The 20,199-nt window shown below is 38.7% G+C and overlaps 1 non-coding gene across 1 annotated transcript; it reads right to left on the bottom strand.

Annotated features, from left to right (window-relative positions):
• Nucleotides 17,755-17,828, bottom strand: TRNAN-GUU. Its single transcript has one exon. It is a non-coding gene; the product is annotated as a tRNA-Asn (tRNA).

Here is a 20,199-nt window from a genome sequence, read left to right as displayed (position 1 = left end):
TTAAATGTCGATTTTTTTAATGTTTAATTATGTACTAGAAAGAATTGTAAAGTGTAGCTTAAGGTTACTTCAACCTTCATGATCTATTGAGCTGGGTAAGAATGAAGGAAAAACAAGTACTTTAACTAAGGCACAATTACACTGACAGAAGGCGTGAATAAATAAAATCAGGCGTGAGGCATGTATATACTCACGAAAAATATTTCAAAATGGGCATTTCAGAGCCTGTAATAAGTAGCACTCTACACATTTTGCTGATGTACACAGTTCCAAGATATTACTTATCGTGACCGATGAATGACATTAAGATTAGACTGTTCAGAATCCAAAGTTGCAATTCACTTGCACTGGACTTAAGTGACTCACTGCTTTAACTTCATTGTTCTTCAGCAAAAAGAATGGAACATCATTTTAAGCAGTGTTACTCCTACTTGAAATGTCTTACACTTGTCTTGATTATTCCTTTCTGATGACTTGCAGAGGGTCATTTGACCTTCATTACAGATAATGGGTACCTGCAGGTCCAAGCAAGCTTTGAATCCTAAACACGTTAAAATACTAATGTATATAGCATGATATAAAAAATGAGTATTGACTATGTCTATTTAAAGTGATTGTAAGACAAATTCAGGTCTGAAATGAGAAAAATTCTGCCTTGATTACAAAGTTTTGTACGTTCAATTTTGAATAACAATTTGTTCAAACCTCCTAGTTATTTCTCCTCAAGAAGATCAAGGCTATAATTAGAATCACAGTTAAAATAAAATAATTAATGTAATTCTTCAAATACTCCCAATTTAGAGAAAAATACCCTGGTGAAATTTTGAATTTCGGTCACATCTACGTTACCTACTTTCTACTTGCTCTTTGAGCAAAATCATCATTCACCATTTGGAAATCACCCCAGCAGTGGGATCCACACCCACGATTCAACTTTCAAGGCAGCAACACAGCACGAACAAACACATCTGACTAAACACATAATGTCTGCAGTAACACAGAAGAGCAGTATACCTGTTTGCATTTCCTCATCCCAATAAACTTTTATTGTGCTCTTGACAAAGATATCTTAACACTTCATCACTTCCTTTTTTTCTTGGGAGGCAACAACTTGGCAAATTATGGAAATGCTAGAGAAAAATACTATAGTAGATAATACTATATACCAGTACAATATTTTGTTGTAGCAGAGTATTAACATTTCTCGAGTTCTCATCATTTCCTTTTCTTTTTATTAATTCTCATAAGTAAATTTCATTCTGAACTTTTGGAAAAATAACTGAGTTAGAGAGACAATTTTCTAGAGAAAAAATGATATTTTGTGTATATGAACCTGCGTGCAAGAATGCCTAAAACTGCTGCAATATTAACCTGATCTTGTTTATAAAATCACACTTGTCCGAATCTCTTCGAAGCATATGAAAAAAATAATTAAAAAATTCTTTATTGATAGGAAATAACTCAAACTTCAGCAGCAGTTACTTCTGATGGTGCTATTGTTATTTATGTATGTAATTAAAAAAATCTCAACTAATAGACTCTTGTTCACATAAACATGCAAACATACTATGCCCCTGCTTGGACAAGGGCTGGCCAGGTGACCTCCAGCCTCAGACACAGCAAATAGGATAGCACTGCACAACCACCTTGGTCTTACTGTAGCATCTGTTTATTTGGGCTCTAGGCAGGGATTTTTCCTCTTTCATACATCATTCACAACTAGCCAGACTGATTTCACAATGTCAACTCAACAAACAGCCTTTGCATAAAGAAAAGAATGAAAAATCTATCTTTTGCTGTTGAGCTGAATATTAGCCACACTAGACCTGGATTTCATTTTCTCTGCCCGACTTCAGGGGCTCCACCAATATCAAAGGTCACCGAGCAGGACAGAAAAATAAATAACATTTTCTGCTGTTTTGTTGGTTTTGAAAGTTCTATTGTCCATGAACACAAAGCATTAATCACCTCAGATGCATCACGAGTGGAGGCACTGATTAGAATGTTTTATTGCCTGATTCTCCATTTTAATTAAGAAGCTGTTTGAATGGTACTTTCAAAGGCACAAAGAGCAGCTAAAACGCGCAAGTCTTCCTGAAAATGAATGGCAAAAGGGATCCTCACGCACATTCAGCTTTCCCCATCTGACTTCTGTTTCTGTAGCAAAGCAAGAAAAGTAAGGCAGATCAGAAGGGCCTGATAGCAGCTTTACTTACCCAGAGGCTGAAGCACCTTTCGAGTAATAAGGATCGTTCACATCTTTCTGATTTTGAGCTGAAAAAAGAGAAAACCAATTTTGCCACTGCATTTACTAACCTGATTGAGTTTAAATGAACATATATAGCTGTACGTAAACCTAACTTCATTAATTAACAGGAGATAAAAACAACATTCAAGTCATAACTGAAATTCAGTTAATAAAATGATAAAAGAGAGACGATGATTGCTTTGATCATCCATGCATCTTATAATGTACAGAGGGCAGGTATTCAACCCATGATTTCCAACAAGAATCAGCTGTGAACAGGCTTGCATTTGTCAACTGGAGAAAGCAGCTATGTTGCTTCAATTTGAAGCCATCCAAATAAGATCTCCATTCCTGAGAGAGATTTTTGATTTGACAACAATTTAAAGATCTTGCTCTTTGGCTAGAATGAAAAATACTTGTTTCAGGTTGATACAGAGACAACCTTGATTTCCATAACTACAATTACTTAATAATTAACATCACTCTTAATTCTTCAACACAAATGAATCATGACCTATTTCAATTTACTTAAATGAGAGGTGATTGTTGAGCAATGCTTAAAGCCCGTAGTCTCAAACACAATTAAGATTCAATTTAAGGAAGATTTAAACCTCAATTAAATATATGTATATTTAATTAATGACACTTCCCTAAAACAATGAAAATGTACACATCCACTAATCTTTATAGGACAAAAAACCATAAAAATGAAAATTTCTTACCTACCTGCTTCTGAATTTTGCAGCATTTGTCCAAAGTTACTGCAATCACGGCTCATTCTCAGGCAGAATGCTTCCTTCTATGAAGACTATTGCAGATAGCAGCAGCTCAAGTAGTCTAACTACAGTTTTAACAGCTTGGTCCTGTGGATATTGTGCTGAAGGGAACTGTCACAGCTGTTTCCCATAGATTCTGTTGGTGAACTGAGCTGGGAAAGAGGTCACCTCTTGTCTACCATAGTCTGACCTTTATTTTCAGCAAGTGGTTTTCATCTGTTAAGCCTCAGACACCTGTCTTTATAATTTCAGGTCTGCTCAGGTGGTCCCCACATCCTCAAAGGAAGCTGATGCCTTTCGGTTGCGCTGCAGCAGGCAGATGTCAGGCCTCAGGTCACCACCAGTCATCCCGCTCGGGATGACGGATGTCTGGATAAATCTGCTGATGCATACATTTGACATCTGTTCTCTAATAGACACAAAAATAGGATCTGTGTGGGCTCACTGTGAAGGAGCTGCTACCAGCCTTCAGTCTGGGGTAACATATCTGAGGCCACCTTCACGAACAGCATTTGGAACAGGACTACGCCCTTTCTTAAAAAAAAAAAACTCTCAGCTTACTCAGTAACACACATTCACTCCTACACTTACACTCCTGCAACAACCTTGAAATGAGTCTAAGCGGCCTGTGAGAGATGACTTCCTTACACCAAGCACTTAATCGTGGGGCCTTAATTTCATAACATACTCCATTGCTTTTGGCCTAGAAAGAAAGAGACTGGTTCAGTCTCCAACTAATGTCAGAAATCCCTACTTTCATAATAACAAATGCCTTTCATTACAATGAATGCACCAAACTTCCTCTCTACTCTTTCTATTCTTCATCTAGCAACTTCTCATTAGCAAACCAGCAATAAATAAATAAATAACATTCAGGGAACTGCTACTTTGCCATGCTGCATTCACTGTGACATCATTTCCCCCGGTCTCCACCCGTTTCTGCATCAGCGAAAGCAACATCTTTTGTTAGCCAACACATTTTCACAGGTAAACCTACTTCCAGTGCCTCCCCACATATACCAAAAATAGTTATTAATTATAGGAATAAGGAGCTCAGTGGTCCAAGCAAACTGCTGCACCTCGCAGTCCTAAAACTGGTGGCCCTGGTTCAGCATCAGTCATTTTGTCCTAAAGAGATAGTAGGTTGACTTAGATTCATCAGTCTGTTCTTACTCCCAGGGGAGATTTACACCATAAAAGTACATTCAGAAACAGATAAAAATGTAGATAGCAGACTTTTTTTGGGTGGGGTCAAAAATTTTCGTTTGTGAGCCTGGCTGAAGTTGCTGAACAACCCTTACTTGATCACGGTGATTTATTTTTACATGATTGTTGCACATGAAGTTACAGCAGCAAAAGCTATGGTTTTGGTGTGTTACTCATCCCACCTGCTCAGTATTATTCCCCAAAGTGCATTGTTTCACCGCGTTACCAGGAAATGTTGGCCAGCACTGTTCTGAGGTCTTGAAGAGGCAGAAGCTCGGAGGGAGGGCAATGATCTCGTAGCGTGGTTGGCTTAGCTCCCAATTAACTGATCTTTTGGAAGAAAACATCTCTCAGTGAGGGCTAACATTTTATGTCAGGAAGAAGTAGGGAAGAGCACTGCAGAAAATGAGGTTATTTCCTCGCTTATGCTGAAGAAGTACTTAAAAATGAACTCGTTAGAGACCACCGTGTTGTACATAAACTGATCAAAGTTCTCTCATACGTTAAACTAATCTGTCAAGCAAAGGTCCAGAGTTAATCTGTCTTTCAAAGGGCCAGATTTCCAACGTGCTAAGACAACCATTACAGGGTAAAGTTCTACAGAGACATCAGACATCAAATCCCTTAGAAAACAGAAGCAAAGTCTCTTTACCTTGCTGAGTGCTTCACATCAGCTTTGCTAATCCCTAGCTAAAGTCAAATCGTTAGAAGCAAAAATGTAAATTAGCATAACACGGTAATCTATTGTCTTATTAGCAAAAAGTAATAGCAGGAAAAAAAAAACAGTTTTGAAAGGGCTCTTTTCTGTACCTAACTTGCCAATTTTGCAAAACTGTAATTTCCCTTGTGGGAAATCCATTATAATGCAAGCATACTACTGTACATATTGGCTGCTTTTCCATGAATTATACCCAGAGTTTTGCATACCGTACTGTCATTTTACACAAGCAACAGTCTCTAGCGATAGATCTCTTCCTCTCCAATCCTTTAACACTACTTAACTGCAAATTAAGAGCACTGAAGACTAATTGTTTAAAGGAAAGGATACATCACCCTACACAGTTATGCCTGCAGAGGAGGAGTTTGTTTTTTAGCTTTGGTATAAAACCAAGGATTTTAAAATTTCTAAATATTTAAATGATATGAATAATCAGAATGGACAGAAAAATCACTACATCTCCCATAAATATCATTCTCCGTATCAACTTTTAAGGCCACTGTAGTTTCCCTGCTAAGCATTTCCCTTTATTTCAGATTTGCTTTCCTCTGCAAAAGAGGAATGTAAAGTTCACTTGGAAAAAATATATGTCCTGTGGGCATTCTATAATGAATGACTTGGCTTTCTCTCTGGAAGCACTTGTACTATTTTGAGAAATGGATATATAGTGGGGTGGTTACCAGCAACTCCTTCCATTGTAATGGAGCTTCTCACGTTTCAGAGAATAATTGATTTTTTAAAAGAGCTTTCTAGTATCTATAGCACTCATTTTATTCTGGCTCTTTCTATTTTCCCCCTCTCATATGCTTAATTACCTTTTGCAATAGTATACACAATCAAACTATACAGCTGCCAGATAAGTCGTTTCCCAGTATCCACTAGAATTCAGAAAGGAAAAAAATGCGTTTATAATTTTGTCACACACATTCCAATTATCCTCCCCTCTCCCCTTCAATCATACTACTAAAATTATGTTTTCAGTAGGGATGATACAAAAGTTGAAATCTGTTTCATCACTCCCAGAAAAAAAAAAAAAGGTCTGTATTAACATCCTTTTGAGATTTGGTACTTTGCATGACTCAGTGTCATAATGTATATAATATTCCATGGAAATATGCCCTCAGGACTTCAGATCTCATATATACATATGTGCATGCACATAAACATGTGCATATGTAGACACATCTTCCGTGGGCTTCAATGAAGACAGCATACTCACAGTGTACAGCATCTCCTGGACCTCTGCCCTTTAAACAAGCAGAAGTTGTAGAAGTACTTGTTGTGCAATGCTGCAGATCTTGTAAGTTTATATGGGTTCAGGAAACAACTGGGAAAGTTCAAAGAAAAAAAAAGAATAACCCCTTAGAGATTATTGTATATCAAGATGGCACTTCTGGTGGTGGAAGTGTCTTGACTACAGACCCTTAGAGACTAGAAGAATTGTATGGGGCAGCATCACCACTAATCCCTTTTAGGTGGAGCTGGCAACAGCATTCTGGACTAGGTACTTGCCTTTGCAGTGAGGCAAGTTTTGCCATCTTAATATTAATTAGAGAACTGAGAATACACATTTACACACATGCATATATGCACTCCCATATTCAGTAGTCTACATTCGTTAATATACTCTTGTGAAGACCTCTTACAGTGGCTGGCCATTAAAATAAAATGCCAAAGCAGAGCCTTGTGAGCCAAATCTCAAAAAACAGGGACACAGATTTACATAGTCATGCTGCAAACCCTCCGGATGAAAACAAGTTGACAACTTCAATCCCCCTAGACTACTAGAGGCAGACTTTTGGTAATATTTCTGACATCAGTTCTATTGTTTCTCCTCATAATGCACTGACCTAGATCTGTTGGTGTAATTTTTCAGCTTCTAATGCTGATAATATTGCTTTTAGACAGTGGTTTCAGGGTCCTTTTGAGATGAGTTCTTCAAAGCTGTAGCTTAATCCATTCTTTATTAGCTTCTGTAAAGTGATTACTTCTGCAGGGCTGGATGGAAGTATTTAAAGGAAATGAGCATTCTGTTACCAAACATCACTGCTCTACTTCTAAGGCATTTGCAGGATCTTTAATGCTTTAGGTTTGAATGATGGGGATATAAAACAAGAGAAGACACTAACAGGAAAGTTTCATATGGTAAATGTGTTGACACCATGACATTTTTTTTTTTTAACAAAATCCCAACATGTGACAGGTGCTCAAGGACTGATGGGCTGTGACAGGCAATCCTGAGGTCACCAGAGCTGATACTGCTGTTGAGATGTCATTTTATTTTTTAGTTCAAAATGAAAAATTGCTCCCTGCATGTAGTTTATTAGAATCCTGTCGCAACTGGAGGCTAGGGAGAAGTCACATTGCAGCTGAAGGTTATGTTTGCAACACTCTCTCTGTAGTTAATATATATATATATATATTTAAACAGGTTTGCAGCCTGTCAGACTGCAATTAGAAGATGAGGAATTCCTTTGCTGTGTCTGTACAACCTCGCTCCACAAATTACGTGAAACCTGGGCTGATTAACACTAGTCTTATTTCAAGTATAACTACAGAAAATAAACATTCCTTGATGTCATGGAGAAGCAACCACTTCTGTGGTAAAACATGTCCACCAACTCGACCACTGTTCTGTGGTCTCAGAAAGGATGCATTCCACAAGATATAAATTGACTTGGGAAAACAACAACAACAACAACACAACAATCTTACGTCTATAGGAATGTATAGATAGTCCCCCCAAAACAGGGTGATGGCAAACCTGTATTAAAAGTACAGGGCACATGGTACCCTTGGCAAGAGCATTGAGACCTGTTCTACCAGAGCATTAAAACAGTGAACTGAGAGAGGAGAGCTGCAGTCCCCTTCCATGTACTGATCACACGAGAAGCAATGTGGTACGGCCAGACTGTGAGAAGTACAGTGAGGAGATCCCAAACAAACACCAAACAGCACAGAGACGTACAAGAAGCTGTTTGGAAGGTAGACAAACTTTTGATCCCATTTATCAAAGTGCTTGCAGTTCATGTCTCAAGGTGAAACAATAATAAATAGATAAAAAAAATTAATTGGCTTCCCAAGCCCCTTTAAAAAAAAGAAAATTATATTGAATTTTTTAAGGAAAACTTGGCATAGGGCAATAGGCTCTCACAAAACCTTATTAATTAACCATTCCAGCCTGCCATCCTTCACTTGCTTGGAATATGTACTTGGAATAACCAAGTACAGAGCCAAGGCATTCATTTTAATAAAAGAATATATACCATCTCCAGAAATGCAGGTACCTGAGAAAATGCATCTTAGAATAAAAGCCTGTGCAGGCAGACCTGTACTTGAGAGCTGGTGGAAGCCATGGTTTTGTGGAACAATAGCCCAGACTTTATTCTCCCTTTTGGTGCAAAAGAGTCACTGAGCAGGAACGCAAGGAACGTTTCTCCTGCCCTTTCCCCTTCAAGTGCTCAGCTCAGGACCATGCCCACCTGCAAACTTTGCATTAGGATCTTCAAGTGAAAAGGTGTTCTATAAGAGAAATGCAACAGAGCAGGAATAATGCTTGAAAACTTACTTGAAAACTCGGTCAAAATCTTGCTGCTTTTCCTTTTTTAATTTAAGTGAAAAGTTTAGGGAGAAGACACGAAATAACAGTGTGTGACAGCACTGAAAATCAAATATGAAAACTAAAAGCTGAGCACAGACAATGCGATAGCCACTGTCTGGATTCCTGTAAGCCAGCTTCCATGAAGGAAAACGGAAGCAGTCCAGGCTATTGCGACAATTACAGTACCTGAACAAAGCCATTCTGTTGGATTTCAGACTCCGACCACGAACTTTAGTTTGCTGTCTAGAGGTTGAAGTGTCTAATGAAAATAAATCCTTTTCCAGCTGCTCTCAAGAACTATTGCCTCTTGCTCGTTCTTCTATATCATGCCACAGCCCCTACACAAAGAGAGAATTGGAATTAACCTCAGACAAGAAGCGCAAACATCAGCCTTTCCCTAGGAGAGCTGGAGAGCCTGGCTCAGGGAACCCAAAACTGAGCTGTGCAGCTTTGCCAGAGTGCTTGGTTTTGCCCTTCTACATATCTTGAGATGTCAGATGTTAAAAAAAATCAAATTCCCTACTCTTTACCAGATCCACCCTAAAAATTATTTTGACTTAAGTCACTATATAATCTGCATTTAGGAAATTATCTCAGAATTAGTTCTCTATTTTTACACCTATTGCACTGAATTCTTTGGTTTTAATGCAAATGTCCCATCTTACCATAAATTACATTATTAAATAAATCTCAATTTTGAGCCTTATATTCCTCAAAATAATTGATAAAAACAGAACAAAAATATTAGCATTTTTAATAGCATTAGAACCACCCCTTAATTTCATATACTGTGACTAAAGGCAAAGAAACTTTTCATTTTTTGAATTGTAAATAACATAACTGGTTTTCCTAAGTATTTGTTAGTGTCATCAACAAGGAAAACAATACGGTTGCAGCCTGAAACTTCAAGTCCTGCATCTTGCTTTGCCAAGCACCTCCCTCGAATTCATCAAGACATTTCACCTCTGTCTCCTCCCTCGTTCTTGTTTCTTATCATCTCTATTTTGGCTGCAGAGCAGGAGCTACTTCTCGTTGGGTGTTTATGCAGTGCCAGACACAACAGAAGCCCAGTTCTGCTGGGGACATCTCGCTGGTCACCTTTAGGGGACTCTGTAGAGGATCTTTTACTCCTTGTGCCAGACTGGGGTGGTCCAGGTGCTGTGTCTGCTTGTCAAGATTTCCCTCATTCCAAAATATTTTGATCATCTAAGCCCTTGGGGTACTGGAGTCAATACCACAACCAAACATGGCAACTCTTTCAATACTGAATGTAAACGTGCTCTTGATAGTGTCAGTAGCAGAGGCAAGTGTTAGAGCAGAAATACTTTTAGAAACAAGTGTAAGCAGCTGCTCTAGCTGGGATCGTTTTGCACAGCTCAGCACTGCTGAATGTTTCCCTGGGGAATGGTCCTGAGACCAGGTTGGATGGAGCCCTGGGCAACTAAATCCAACCAGGTTTTCAGGCTGGCTGAGAATATTGCCTTACTAATCTGCTTGATTCCCATGGCATATAAAACAATAAAAACTGTTGTGAAATGAAAAACAATGATACAATTTGAGGTCACCTAAATAAGAGGAAGAATATAAATAACTGATAACCTTGATATTTTTAGGAGGTTACAGATGAGAGTGATAATGGAAGTTCGCGTGATGCAATTAATGTGAATTGTCACAAAGTCATTAATAACATTTCGCATGACAGGAGCCAACTCACCTTGTTAATAAATCTCAGTGACCCTGGGCAGTTCACGGGGGTGGATAAAGCCCCTCTTCTGAAAAATGGTAAGGATGGGGCAGTGCTTGCTCAGGAATGCTCCCAGAAGCAGAATTTTTGTTTTCATTGACTAGCTTGTTTTTATCAAAAGCAGTTGCGCCGTGGAAAGAAAAGGGTTTTATAATCATCTTTTTTTTTTGCCTCTTCTGACAAAATGAAAACCAGCATCGCTAGTAATCATTAAAAATACAATGGCATGAAGAACAATAGCACTATTTTTGCCTGAGTAGGTTTTGGTATAAATAACCACACGTTTATCTCCATTTGGCCTTCAGTGAACTCCTTCTGACTTTTAGAACCTTTATAAAACTAAAAATATATATGCACAACAAATACAAAACTGCCTCCGGGAACAGACTCAAGCAGAAATGTGGGGCTTTTACGATCAACGATTGCGTTTTAGGAAAACAACACAGTGATGAAAAAAGATGGCGTTATCACGGAACTATTCATATTCAATTTAAAATGGATTAGAGAGCACTCTCAGTGTAAGTGCTGCACTTCAAGTAGCAATGATATTTCAACTACGTATACGGCCTATTACATTTCATCTCTTTGTACTTCTTAGGAAGGCTTCAGTTCGGCATATGATATCTACACTGTTATTAAAGCTTCTTGTTGTGATAAATTAAAGGGTGTAAATGCTCTTTAATAGTAATACTTCTCATGCTGTCCCTCTCTTTGCCTCCTCAACAACTATCAAGAGTACAGATGCAACAAAAGTGCTCCAGCAAATAAACCAAAAGAGATACGGTGACAGTGGGTATCTAGAAAAGTAACAGAAGACATTGACTAACCAAGCTCTTTGGTGATTCAGAGAAGTGAAACTCGCCCCGCAGACCTTTCTGCTAGAGGACACAAGCTGAAGTGCCTGCAGGATGCAAGCAGTGCTAGCTGTGGGACATCCACGCTGCTCCATCGTTTGGGGCGTGCGTGGAACGTACCCACAGACACCACGCGTGTTTCAGTTCCAGTGCTGTAACTATGACAGAATCTTCAGGTGTAGTCAAGCCAGTAAATGCCCTTCCTCAAATCACAAAACAGACACTACAGTCAACGCTGTCCAGATTGCACTCATCTCTCTAAACCCATTGCAAAACCAATTCCCATAAAAACGGCATATTGCATATTGATTTTCCTATTCATATTTTGTTACAGCGTGCACTTTCTGAAACCATACCGCAGCCATTTGATCCTTACATCGTAGCAGCTTGTGAAGCTGTAATTTAGTTTTCCTTCACATAATCATGCATATACATACACACACATTCAGTCACATTTCTTACATAAAATGTCATCGATTTGCAACAGAGAAAATGGATATCCAAATTTCCACAGTTCAGATGACAATATAGCAGGCTCTTTAGCAGAGCAAATCTCATTAATCTTCTGAAGGGCAGAGATACTTGTTTCACCATCTAATGAGCGTGGTTCCTTCACTCCTCATCTCCATCAAATCTGCACTCACACCTAAGAGTCTGTGGGCAGCCTTGAACTAACAAGATGAGATCATGCTTGATCTGGAAGAGGTATAAGCACCGTAAGGCAGCTCCTGAGACAACAGAGGTGTCTTCCTGCAGTTACTTGTCTCATATGGGCACACCAGCCTGACCAGCTCACAGAGCACCACATTTCCCTGTATGACCACGCACCAAGTAGTCCTAACCTCAACCAGATCACGTCCACCTTATCCAGAGACAGTGGGAGCTCTGAAATTCCATACACTTTTGAGATTCTATGCTTTATAAATGCACTATAAAACAAAGAAGGTACAAAAGCAAAGAACAGTTATTAGGAGTAACTAAATTTTGGTCCATTACTAGCAATTTGTGTCTTATTGACCATTAGAAAGTACAGTCTCTTCACTGTGTCTCCATCTAATAACAGCAAGTTAGCTGATTATTAACTGACTGCAGATTGTGAAAAGAAAAATATGAAATAGGAAATTAAAAATAAACAGCAACAAATGAGGAAGAGAAACGGAAAACAAGAAGTATATACAGGAAATAGGATTGTGAAGGTTAATTCTACCTTGAATTACCAATCTGGGAGTAACAATATTTGTAAATAAATTTTAATGATTTTTGACTTGCAGTTTCCGAGAGGATAAACTCCAAGAACCATAAGAAGTAACTCTCCAATACAGTCAAATTGTCTGCTCCAGTCAGGATATTCCTTTCACCAGAGAAAATTGTATGTTAATTTATAAAAAAAGAAAAAACCAACAAAATCACAGTGAAAAGAAAAGCATCATTCTAATAACAGATCTGTTTCAGGCCTGCCTTTTTTCTACCTTAGGGACAAATCCATTTTCCTCCTTAGATGGCACAGTGACCTTGCCTAAAGAATAGTGTCTTCCTTGAATGCCTAAGTTATGTTTGAAATTACAATGGCTTCGTTTGAAATTGCTATGGTTTTGTCTGAAATATCTGGTGCAAAATGGCAACTTCCTTCCAATTGCCAGAAGTGGCTTCTTTTGTTCCTCTTTTCTGTTCAATTTTCCTAAGTGGAAACTAGAACGTTTCACTGCACATTAAACAATTCGTACTTAAGTATGGTTATTAATCCTTTTATCGGTTGTGTTTTGTAAAATATTTCATTACATTTAGAAGATTATAGTGATAAAAACGACTTTTTTTTCCCCCCAAAGAAAGAGTATTTTTTGCATTTCTGCATTGGAATAGCAAATCCTTTGAAAACAAACATTGAAAACTGCAGGAAATGTCAGAGCAATCAACTCCAGAGCATGCAATACGTACAGTATGGTTTCACATGTAATGCTAGATACGAACCAATGCCAATATGAAACAGAACTGTTTCAGGGAATTGCCATGGTTTCTGCTGTTCCCTTGGCTTCCTCACACCTCACTCTTCTGGGCCACAGTGGTAAAATATGCTGCTTTCAGGAGCAACACAGCTGCATTTGGGGAGGCCATGTATGCTAAAATACATTGAAGATACGTGTTTACCTCACTAAACAGATTTATGGTGAAAACCATTTACTGCAAATATCATCAGCTGCATGTACATCACTGCTAGAACCACTGGCAGTAATGTCCTTATATCAATGCAATATTTTTACATACCCCTGTCTCTTGCACACAATAATCTACAATAGTGCTGGGCCCAATCTTTTATTTACTTTGCTCACAACCTTCCAGACAATGCTGCCTGTTATCTGCCTGCATTTACTCCTTGACTGTAGCAATGACACTGTCATGAGAAATTACACTTGAGCCTTTTGCAGGTGTAAATATTGAATTCAGTCAAAACTACTTTCCTAGAAAGCACATTTATGCATTTGAGCACTATGTCTTGAAAAATGGTTTTCATTAAAAAAAAAAAAAACAAGCCAACAATACAAAACCACCAACTTAAGAGAAGTGTCAATTTATATTGGAAATATTTCCCAAGAATTCTCTTTAGAGTGATCGTCTCTTTCTCTCAGTCCTTCCTTACATGTGTACCAATAGGCTTACCTTAAGTTTCCATGTGTCTAAAGTAAAATAAATAAATAAATGGGATATTTTAACATGGTCTGAAGGTATAGAAAGAATGGCACACTGCAACAAAACCGCTGCTGCCGTAACATCCATCTGATCCATTTCTAGTTGTCTGCTCTTATGAGGTGATTTCTGCCATTTCTCTTTTTCAAGTGTGGTTGGGATCAAGCCTAAAGGATAACCTCTAGACAAAGCATTCTGGGCAGAATAGGTGTAAAGAAAAAACAAAGATCTACCTGGAAACACTTCAGCTGTGTGCTTAAGAAAAGGACTGGTTTAATGACTATGACTTCTAGATCAAATCATATCGCTACTTCTAATGAATATTACAACTTGCCCATTGTACCAGGATATTGCTGGCCATGTCCTGTCGTTCTGGGCATACTTAGATGTCACGTGACATCCCTCAAAATAGAGAACACATTCTAAGCTTGCCATCCTATACCTGAAGTCCTACAGTAAATGCACATAGAGCAGTGGCGGGAAAAAGAGCAAGGAGAACCAAGAGAACTGAGAATTTTCAATGCAGTTAAATAGTTTTCATGATCAAGGTTAAGGATCCTTGTCTAGATTACTGTTCTGAATATAATTTAAAACAAATAAAGATGTATTTTCTCTGTGTACGATCTCTAATTTCTTCTTTCGCTATGTAACTGATAAGAGTCCTGTGCTACATTAACATGGAATTTATGATCAGAATTGGTTTGAAATACCTGATTAGCACCAGTTAATAGCCTACGCAGGAATCTTCAACAGTAGAGATTTCTGCTAATGCTCTATCAATTACACGACAAATCAATCAACTGGAAGAAGGCGAAGTTGTGAATATTTCCTGATTAAATGTGCTTGGATTAAGTGCAGAACAGAGATGCTCACAATAAAGGAACAGAAATATTTAAGCAACACAGGTATGTATATGTTAAAATCCTTCTGAGCATTGTATTTTATGCTTTCATTTGTAGGAATTTCCTAAGTGTGATGAATGTTCAAATTTAAAAGACATAATTCCGACTTTATGTTTCCCTGATTACATCACTCTGCACCAGGAACATGAAAAGGAGAATTTTGTTTCACTTGTTAACGACTATCAGAATATAAGATGCTCTTGGGTTCAGTAAAGGTAACTTTCTTTTTTATGGTCTCTGGAGAACAAGTGACCTTTATTGCTGCTCCGCTGCTCTGGTTTATTAATGTTTGCTTTGTATATTGCAAAGTGTGTTTACTCTCATCAGTCATTATTGCTTTCATTTACAGTATTTAGCTGGAAAGCAAATCAGCAAAATGAACAGGGATTTAGGGGAATTTAAAAGTGAAATCATTGTATTAAGCATGCTACATTTTAACATCCTTCATTGGTTAGCACAGAGTGAGTAAAACTGACACCTCATTATATTTTTCTGCAGATTGCACTCAGGAGTGAAACATCATGTAGGAAAGTTTGGACTCCATTTGCTGAACTTCACCCTTGGCTGCATTTGGATAAAATCATTTTCACAGTCTTACATCTGGTTGATCGAACCAAACGTGAGCCCACGTGCAGCCTTTGGTTAAAGGCACTGGAAAGAGATGATGTCTTTAATGTCTTTAAATCTGTTCAGTCAATGCCTTTGATTTGCAATTTAGCACACAGCAAAGAAAAATAATTTTTAAGTACGGTGATGTTCCCAGCTGGAGGCAAACTCTTTGTGGACAAGCATATTGGAAAACTGTTCGATTACTATGGACAGCAAATTTGATTAATTTATGAGTACAGTAGTACTCATACATAGATCAACACAAGCAGACAGTTTGCATCTAATATGGTTTAGAAAAAACTATGTCTCAAAACAAGTTACAATGAAAGAATTTAGTAACAAGCAGCAAGACTATGACTGCCCAGACATATCTCAGCAAATAACGCAAACTTTGCAACTCACTACACCTAGAATTGCAGCCATCTTGCTCTAAAGCTGAGTACTTGGAAATGCCAAAGCCCTGGCTTCAACCAAGGTTTTCAGAGTTTGGGAGACAGATTTCAGAAACTGCAAGTTCTGGAATGAGCTCAAAGCTCCACTGACTTCGGGCATTTTGCTGTTCAGAAGTAGGAACATTTGTAAGGAATAAGAGAAGTCCATAAGTCATGGAGAATATCACCCAAAGCTGAGTACCTGGCAAAGCCAAACAAAGCCACTGATTACATGTGTCTTCCTCAGTAAGACAAAAAGTCAAACTCCAGACCCAGACAGTGAGGATTTATTGCTGTCTTCACCTGGAGACACAGAGGGTTAGAATTCAGATGCTTACAGATAGGACGTATCAGTCAGATATTTCCTTTTTTCCTAATCCATAGAGGCAAATAATATATGGAGGGGAGGAAGCATGCTGGATTACAAATTGATCAGGTTTACTAATGGTATGGGACTGGTTTGTGCAAAGAGATGATGGAATTTGCACTAAAGCCAGACTGAGAACATATTTCTTAATTTAAATGGCTCATACCTAAAATTAAGGGGAGAACATTTGGGATGGAAACACCTGCAAATAATTATTTCAACCTCCTACAACCAGATCACTGCAATTCGCGTTTCCCACAGGTGCTCAGCAAATCCTCCATCTGCGTGCAGAGCCACACACTTTGTGTTACCTACAGTTCCAACCCAATCCAACTAACCTGAAACATTCCCTCCAGTGTGAATGCAGTGCTGGAATTTCTTCAGATTTCAGAGCTTTCAATTTTCTCGCATAAATTCTCTATAATCTCGTTCTCTCCTTGCTGATGATATTTCAACACATTCCACCTGCACTGCCGATGCCTTCTGAAATGCCAGCATCTCTGCAACTATTTGAGATTTCAGCTCAGTCTTTGTGGCATTTGTAGCTCATAACTTTGTCTTTAAAATGATGCCAAATGTCAGCCAGAATGCATTGCTTGCTCCTCCTGCCACTTCTAATATATACATACATGTATATTTCCCTCCACCTCTGCCCTTTTTATTTAATATTTATATAATAGAGTGAGGAAACGGAGATGAGGGGACAAATTACCCCCTTTGGAGCTGAAGATGCAGACCACACCTTACGCAGAAGAAAGGAATATCTTAAAACTCATACATACCCATCTTTTTAATGATGAATTGAGTGCTATAGCATTAATGCAGTGGATGATGAGAAACACTAGGAATGAGGAATCTTGCCAACTGTGTGTCATACTTGAATGTTCCATTAACTCCTTTACAAGCAGCCCTGTGGGTCAATTCACAGAGACGTGTCAACGCTGCCCTTCCTATTTCTTTGGTGTGTTCAAAGAAAGAGCAGCTACAGAAGGGAGCTTCATGAACAGAGAAGTTTTTTTCCAGGAAACCCTCGAATAATTCTCCTTTCCTTGGTCGTCTTTAATTAAAATCTTCTCCAGACACAAAAGAGGGGGTCAGGATTTACTTAACAAAGCAGTAACGTTCGTCTGAAAGGGACTGAGGCTGAAAAATGTATTGAGAAGTTTCGCATAGATCGTGAAATAGACTTCTTCATTCCTTACGTTGCCCCCCGCTCACCTTGAAGTAGATTAGAGAAGTTTTATCCACGTACTTTTTCCTTAGAGGAACATTTCAGTGATATGTCTGACCAGCCAGATATTTCCTAATATAAAACTAAGTTTTTTAGTTCAGCTTTCAACAATTACAGCAGTGCTTCCTGATGGGCAGGGAGAGCTCCTGGGCTCCAAGGCTGTGCCAAGCAGAGTCCAGACCCTGGCACCTCCATGCAGGGACTGACATCCCTATTTGTGCTTCCCCTCCCTGAGCCTCCCCCAGGTTGAACAGCCCCAGCTCTTGGCTCTCCTGACAGCAGCGATGCTCCAGGCCCCCCCTGCAGCACCTCTTGGTGGGCTCCATCTCTGGACTCTCTCCAGTGGCTCCAGGACTCCCTTAAAAGATCAAGAGATGATAACCCCCGTCCCTGGGTGGGCTCGAACCACCAACCTTTCGGTTAACAGCCGAACGCGCTAACCCATTGCGCCACAGAGACAGATGTTCTTTTAAATAAAATCAAACACTGAACTGGATATTTTATTCCTATGACATATTTAGGGCTCTTTGCACTGGTTGCTCAGTTTGGAAGGCAGGATGAGGTCCATTTTTGCCTCATGCTTTCTGATGTCAAAGGCATTCTGCCAAAGCTTTCATCCCTCCATTATCCCAGCTCCCTTCTGATGCCTCAGTGCAGTCACTCTGCAGTACCACACCATTCATGCGTTGAATGAATGGGATCAAAGAAACAAAAAATTCACATATACTCGCTGGTTATTTTGTAAGCCCAAATTAACTTCAGTTTTTTCATTTCTTCACTTGAAGGAACGGCAGCCTGTTACTAGCTTGCCATAACTGGTAAGGAATGCTTCAGCATCAAGTTTGTTGTTTTGCTGTTATACTTTGTATTGTACAGCATCCGTATCATATATACGTATACAAAATGTAGATATATATACATATATATAAAAATGGTCAAATTAAATGTAAGAAACTCAAGAACATAACTGAAAACCAATTTCTCCCCCACCCCTCTTCCGATGTTTATTCTGCCAGGCAGACAGAAATCTCTCAGATACTAGCTTTTATTCATAGGATTATCATTAAAGAAACTTTGTGGAGAGTGAAGATGTAGATCAATGAAAGCATGGATTAAGGAAAGAAAATTAAACAATTTGAGAAGGATTACCACAGTGGACCAGCTAATGGAGGCCTAACGAAGCTCTGAAAACTAAAAATGTGGCTGATTTACATTTATATTGTTGTGCTTTTTTGCAATTGCTTTTGCATTCATCCTCAATTGCTCCAAAAAGGCTGTGTTTTATTACTCTAAATAAATAATAAAAGACGATGACCACCCTATATCTAAAAAGAATACAGAGAAAGATGCCGTATCTGACACCAACATTGGTTTGCTTAGGGATCTGAGGAAATTAATAAAATTTTGAAACTTAAGACAATCTCTGACAGCTTCACTGCATCTCTGTACACTGTACAGTCCAGGATCTAGGCAAAACAGAACCAAATTGAAACAGCAGGAAAACAATGCGTGTTTTATCCTGAGCAAAGACACTCTCTTTCACAAGACCATGGGTTTTAGAAGTACTCCACTGCCTTTGGTCTGGGGACAGAAGGCACAGTGCTACCTCATGGCATTATGAGGACTTAAGAGTTTATGCCTTGAAAACAAGCCATGAAATCTTAAATTCAATGGATTAAGTATTTACCTGCAAGACAGAAAAATATGCTTTTCAACCTCGTTTTCTCCAGTTACACATGAAGTCTTTGCTCATGTTAACCCCAAACTGCCACTGAAATCCTCTTGCTTCCAACAGCACATTAAGTGTTCTAAGTTGGAATTTACTGTACTACTTCAATATACATACATGTATATACATGCAAAATACCTTGGTAAAAGGGGCTTCCAGTATTCAGCACAACAAAATATATATAGGGCTAAATCCTTTGAGAATTAATCTATCTATATATATATCTATGGGGGAGCTCTGTGACCTACTTCGTTATTTCCATAAGAAGTTTTAATTAAAAAAACAAACAAAAGCAGAGCAAGCAAGCAAAATAAAAGAACAAAAATATCTTCAGGTAAGGCAATAGCTCCATGCTGACAGCTAGATTTTGTGGGTTTTTTTCCCCCACAAACATATTGAAAAACACTGTACAAAGAGGGACACGGGTATCAGTGCAGCACATCATCTCAGATGTACACATACAGGCTTATAAATAAATTAAAATCAGAACATTTTAGCTAACCTAACAAGCAGCATCCTAAGCCACACCCTTTTGTGGAACAAAATTAGGCTCTCAAAAGTGGTTTTGTACTTCAGTAACTTTTGCTATCTTACATTTCCAAGCCTTTCGCTGAACTCTGTTCCTTTCATGTCAAAATATGTCACCTTCAAACCCCACCTCTGGTTCACGCAGGTGCTGCTCCCACTGGCACAGAGACACAGCTCGTGCTGTAATGAGCAAGAGCTGCAGCCAGCTACAGTGGTATCAGCACTCACACTTAGTTTACAAGCCGCTGCATGAGCAATAACATTGAACTCTGCATGAAACAAACCTGTTCAGGCTGAAAGAAAGTTGAAAGCCTGCCTACAAACCAACCCGAGTTTTAAGGAGCAGTATGAAGAAGCATGGAGAGATCTGTCATTCCTCTTCCTTGCTCCAGGATGGGGGAAGCTGGCCAAAAGGGATGAAACTCAGCTCTGGAAAACACAGTTTGTTTCCCTTCATCTGGACTTGTAGCAGATCAATTCTATCTCATTCTGTTTTAAAATAAACATAGTTCTTCAATAACTAGAATATTATTTTCTAAGTTACCAAAAAGATCTCCTATTAGTTTCCATGGA

This window comes from Numida meleagris, chromosome 4, assembly GCF_002078875.1.
Source record: "Numida meleagris isolate 19003 breed g44 Domestic line chromosome 4, NumMel1.0, whole genome shotgun sequence".
NCBI lineage: Eukaryota > Metazoa > Chordata > Aves > Galliformes > Numididae > Numida > Numida meleagris.
This window is presented reverse-complemented; position numbering and strand designations above follow the sequence as displayed.